This window comes from Alosa pseudoharengus, unplaced genomic scaffold (assembly GCF_046254945.1).
Source record: "Alosa pseudoharengus isolate Yale_2024_CS ecotype anadromous, Long Island Sound unplaced genomic scaffold, YU_APseudo_1.1 YU_APseudo_1.1_scf_10, whole genome shotgun sequence".
NCBI lineage: Eukaryota > Metazoa > Chordata > Actinopteri > Clupeiformes > Clupeidae > Alosa > Alosa pseudoharengus.
This window is the reverse complement of record NW_027468565.1, coordinates 23676313-23682586: the sequence shown is the minus strand read 5'-3', so window position 1 is coordinate 23682586 and position 6274 is coordinate 23676313.

Sequence of the window (6274 nt, the reverse complement as noted above, 5' to 3'; positions counted from 1 at the left end):
AGAGTGCAAACACAAGAAGTGTGTGTCATAAATCAGGCGCAGAGACCGCCCCACCAATATTAACAAGGCAACCTGCTTATGGAAATAAATCAGGAAGCCCACTCTCAGTTTGCTCATGGGATAACAGCAGTCTCCTCCAACACAATGCATATATCTGTTGACCACCGCACCTCCTGTGGTGAATGAGTGTACTGACAAGGTTCAGCAGCTGAGAAATTATGGGTCTGTAGCGCCACCCTGTGGGTGAGTGTCTCATTCACAGGTCTGAAAACTATCTATGGCAGGCTGTACTTTTCACAATGTGCTACAATGTGCAATTATATTATTAGTGTTGATGAATTATATTGTATCATTGTTAATGTCCTAGATCTTAAAATATTCTGTCTAAGTCACTTTTGCTAAGTACATCAACTGTAACAATTACTTCAACTATATTATTGTGTATGTGTTTGTATAATGACAGAGTTTTAGATAAATGATATGGAAACATTAAAAATGCTTATATTGCCAAATCAACCTCCCCCTGTGAAACTTGCATGCATAACACTGTACAGCTCATTCTCATCTACAAGAGTGTTCTGAAAAGGAACAAGCCACAAACCAAAAGAGTGGCCATATGGGATAGAGACAGTACAGAGACACTTAACCCTTAAAGGATACCGTCACACCGGTGTGACGGGAATGTTGGGAAATGAACGTTCTAAAGGGTTCACTGAGACCAGGGTTCAACCAGAGCCATCTATCATAGAATTTTAGAACCTTCAATTGTTGCGGAAGTTAGAATGTTCAAAAACCTACACCTTTAGGGTAAGGGTTAAGGGTTAAAGGATCCCTCCTTTGCACAGATTGAGACTAATTCCATAACCTAGAGTTGGATGTGACCGCTAATAGGAACTTAACTCTTGTTTTTTGTATTTATTGTTTTTTGTATTTGTTTGTTTTGATTATTAGTTGACCCCTTTGTCCTTAATGTTTTAGTCCATGTCTTGTTACTCCCCTTCCTTGAGGACCACAATGGAAACGAGCCTTTGGGCGTTGTTGTGTTTTGTATATCCTTTTGAACACTTCTTGTTGATTGCTGTTCAATAAACTTTTCATTAATTAATACATACAATAGCTGACTACATACAGTTATGTGTTGACTGTGCTGTCTCCAAAAAGGACATTTTAGTTTACCCCAACAACAAGCCATATATAACAAAGAGTGTAAAGAACTGTCAACAGAAAAATATAGCTTTTATAAATAATGATAAGGCGGGGTGAAGGTAGTGCAAAAGGAGCTCAATAAGTTGCGTAGAGATGCCAGAAGGCATCATAAGGACATTCTAGAAAATAATTTTATGTCAATGGACTCCAGAAAGATGTGACACTCTGTAAAGGCCATTACTAATATGAATACAACCAGGAAATGCATGTTATGCATGAAATGCTGATAATGATCTGGACAAAGCAAAGGAATTAAATGTGTTCTTCTCCAGGTTTGAAAATAGCAACTTTACAGAGGAAGGTGACAACTTAATAAATAACATCTCTACTGACCCTGGGTGTAGAATTGTAGTTAACCATCAGTGGATTCAGTCCATTTTCAAACACACATGCAGTAACAAAGCCACAGGCCCAGATGGCATCTCTGCGATGATCTTGTTGAAGGCATGTGCATTTGTGCAATGGTGCCCTATTATTCAGAAGTCTGTGGACTTACATACTGTCCCCACCCTCTGAAAAAACTCAATCCTAGTGCCAATAGTTGCCTAACTGAAAATAATGACTTTAGACCGATGGCATTGACATCAGTAGTTATGAAGTGCTTTGAAAAATACATGGATGGTGTCTGTGCTCAAGCTAGGGGTCAATCCGGCACTTGACCCATATCAGTTTGCGTATAGACATAGCAGGCCAATGGACAACACCATAGCCAGCATCACCCACCTCACTATCAAACACTTAGAGGATCCCCCAAGCTTACGTACATATTTTATTTGCTGATTTTAGCTCAGCCTCCAACTTACTCCAGCCTCATCTGCTCATTTCAAAGTTGAAGCAGATGAATGTGAACCCTTTTTTAGTCAAATGGTGCTTTTCCTTTTTAACCAACCGTAGTCAGTGTGTCAGAGTCAACCACACCCTCTCGGAAGCGAGAACAGTCAGCACAGGTGCTCCACAGGAGTGTGTTAGCTCACCAGTCCTTTTCACACTGTATACAAATGGATGCTCAAGCAGTTACCCTGGGAACTATGTTTTTAAATTTTCAGATGACACAGCTATCCTTAGACTTGTGAGTCTCTAAACGTCTAAGACTAAGGAGATGGTCCTGGACCCTAGGTCTGTAGGGGACCACACATAAGTCAGGTCTGCTCATACAAGTACCTAGGAATTCACCTGGATAATACTTTTAGTTGGAAGGTGAGCCGTCTTTAAAAAGTGTGTGTGTGTGGGGGGGGGGGAGGGGGTCACAGTCTGTTACAGTATGTGTTACTTATGCTGTGTTGTCTGTCTTGTGAGTTTTGATTGTATTGTAGGCATTTATTAATATAAACAAGAAATATGTGATAAATTTGTCATGCATTAATTTACATGGCTCAAACCTCACAGGTTGTTCATTATTATGGTAATGATAATATTCACATGCCCAAAATGCATATTTGGCATAGCGCCACCATACACCACAACCAACAGGAAGTGAGCAATCGCTTACCATGTATAAAACATGCAAAAACATAGCACACGCATCAGCAGTGTTGCCACAGTTACCTTGAAAAAGTAATCTGATTACTGATTACTCCTTTAAAAAGTAACTTTGTTACTTTACTGATTACTTGATTTTAAAAGTAACTAAGTTAGATTACAAGTTACTTTATTAATTACATTCAGCAGCTGACGACAACACCCCCTCTGCCTCAACATAAAAATGACAACTGGTTTGGCCAATACTCACTTTATTGAAAGTGCATTTTTCACAGTAATGTCAACAATGTATAGCAGACATCCCAACCTGAAAAAAGTAATTTCAGAGAGGTATCCCTTTAGGCTACTTAGATACTGAAATACAGATGAATATGTTTGTTCAATAATGTCTAGTCAGTACACCAAATAGGGAAGGCCTATAGATAGGAATTGTGATAATAAAATATGTAGATTTAGGTAGTTTGGGCTTTTCATGCAGCCTTGGCAACTAGCCATCAAGTATAGGCCTGAATATGCAAATGGAATGACACTTGTTAAACTCACTTCAACAAGTCTTTTGCAATCATTTAACCCGCCATGGGCAATGCTAAAGTCCTTGTTACAAACAGTGCAGTGTGCAAGTCATTATTTTTTACTCTTATGAGACAAGGGTACACTTTTGTGTAGTCTGATATGAAATGGGTCTTAAATGTTCCTTTTTGGGGGGCACTGACTCTGCCATGATGCTCCTGTTCCTAGATACACTGAACTGATTAATTTAGTTCTGGAGAAAAGACATAAAAGCCCATCTACACTGAAAACTGATTGGTTGATTTAGCGAAACAGGCGAAGATGCTCTCTGTCTTGGATGCGCTTCAGACACACACGCACCACCCCTCTCTCTCTCCCTCTCTGTCGTGTGCGCGCTACACTCAGATGCACACGTGATTTGAAGTCTCGATCTCACTTGTGCACTCTTGCTCACTCTCTCTAGATTCCGGGAGATTTTGGCCCCGTCCACACGGAGACGATTTTTGGGTTAAACGCACCGGTTTTGCTTCGTCTTGGCCAATCGTCCAAACGAATCCTGTAAACGCACTGCCCGAAACCGCACTTTTTTGAAACCTGGTCCCAGGGTGGAAAAATCTGAAACCGTAGCCCTTGTGAGTTCGTTTGGACGGCGAAACCGTATACCTGCGTATTGAAGATGTCATCACCACACCTCAGCTGCCCTGGACTTGACACTAACAATACTAGTTTTCATACATGACATTACCTACGATTACACTCAGTAGGATAAATATCACAACTGGTGCTGCGCAGCATCAATCATGACTCATTCTAATGACTTCATGAGAAGATCATTATCATGACTTGGTGGACTGAACAGTGTTTCGTATGTTTTCTTGATGCATTTCTATCTATCGTCGGTGACGCAAGAGAACTAGTTATTAGGGAAGTGCTGTGTAAGTTTAAATTAATTTGTGCGTAGTGCCGGTGTCATTCATTTATTTTACATGTCTTAATAAATAAATGCATTCATAGTCTAGTGAAGTCAGATATGAGCATACAAAGACGCGTAACTCATGTTAAGCCTATGGTAGATGCGCACTAAATGCAAATGCGCGATTTGATGCAGGCAAAAGTATCGACTGTAAAGAAGGTATTATAGCAATATTATAAATTTGGCGACAGAATAGCCTAACTTGGGTAGACCTAGCGTTTAGTAGCCTATGCATTTGCGGTGATAGCCAAAACTAATGTGAATCGCGGACTATCGCGCAAGCTTTGGTCAATTTCTGTAAGAGAAACAATGCTACCTATAGGCCTAGGATATGAAGTAACGTGTTGAGTCGTGTTGAGATGGATCCGTTTGGACGCAAATATTCTTGATACGGTTCCAGGGAAGACAGAGGAAAAAAAGATCGGTCTGGTACGTGTGGACTACCCCTTTATCTAATTTGCTAGCGTCAGGGAGCCGCTATCAATATGCGGGAAACTTCCAGAACTTCCGGGAGACTTGGGATGTCTAGCTAGACAGCACTTTGTCACCAGCACAGAGTGTACAACATACCTTAAAGGCAGGGGCGGAGCTACGTGGTGGCCAGGGGGGGCCACGGCCACCACTGGTCAAAGCTTGGCCACCCTGCTGGCCCCCCCAGCTCCGTTCAGTGAAAAGTAAAAAAGAAAAAAATTATTGCTGCCGTTTTCGACGGCACTTTGCCAACACTTTGCAAAGCAGGGACTGAACCAATTACTGCACTCTATCTACTACCATTGGCCCAGTCAGGAAGTGTAGCCCACGGTTGTGATCAAATCGTGATAGGCTAGGCCTAGTGCAGCAGCAGCAGCGGGACAATTCAAGTCATCTGTTAAAAACACTGACTACTACTTAACCTCATGCAGTAACAACATGAGTTGATGATGAGTTGGAACATTAATGCTAATAAGATGTTAGAATGTGTCACGAATCATAGCCAAGTGAGCCTCGTTGGGCTGTCCTTAGGTAGGCTCTGACATTGACGTGTGGGGCTGATCAGAAATAATCGGATGCCTGCGGTAACGCTGTTACAAAAATATTTCGATAAAATTCGGGTGAAATGCAAGCATATTAGGCACATATCATGGCTCCAATAAAAGTAGGCTAATCGGGCCTAGGCTAGGCTACTTTATATAAAAAACATAATTTGCTGACTGCGTGTTGTTCTTGCCATAGCTGGTCAGGCAGAGGCTGCTTTGCCTGAGTTCTTTGTTACATTGCTCCAGAACTGTTCATCGCAGCGAGATGAAACTTTAATTGCGTGGCAGAGCAGAAGTGGGGCTTTCCAACGAGACTAAACTCTTGCCTGTGCGATCAAGTATGAAAAAAAAAAAAAATCATGAAATTAAATCAAATTGATTCATAGTTTACCTGCGCACCCATTAGGCTACTCTCGTTTGAATTACTCGCGAACCCGTGATCGCATAGATATGGCAAGCATATCAGAAGAAAGAGGAGAGACAGGGCTATCTATTGGTACCAAGTATATCGATGCTTCTGGGCTATAAAAACAGACAACGTGACTGCAAAATAACATCATGTACAAAAACCAACTATCGTTTGAATTAGGCCCTATTCACGAACCCGTGATCGGATAGATATGCCACGCATGTCAGATGAAAGAGGAGAAACGGAGCTATCATTTGATACCAAGTACATCCTTCTGGGTTATAAAACAGACGAAATGACATCAAAATAATAACTTCATATAGCTCCACTTACCCCACGTTTTTGTGTGTTGTAGTGGCAAGGCATGTTAATAATGCGGTTTTGAGATCCCAGCAAATTCCTGCATGGCATCCAATTCGAGACTCACATTGCATCCCAACGTATTTAAAAACACCTTTTTGCCTTCACTTTGTTCATGACAATGCAGTAAAAAGTTGTTTTAGAATCATCATGAGTGTACACACAGAACACGCGGGTTCAGTCAGGTCAGATCAGTGGCATTTGGCATCAAATGGCATTTATTTCAGTCTAGGGTTCTAAGGGTAAATTTCTTAATTCAGAGCCATGTTACTTACAGCCAAGTACTTAGAGTGGATATCAGAAAGAAATATAGTTTGGCCA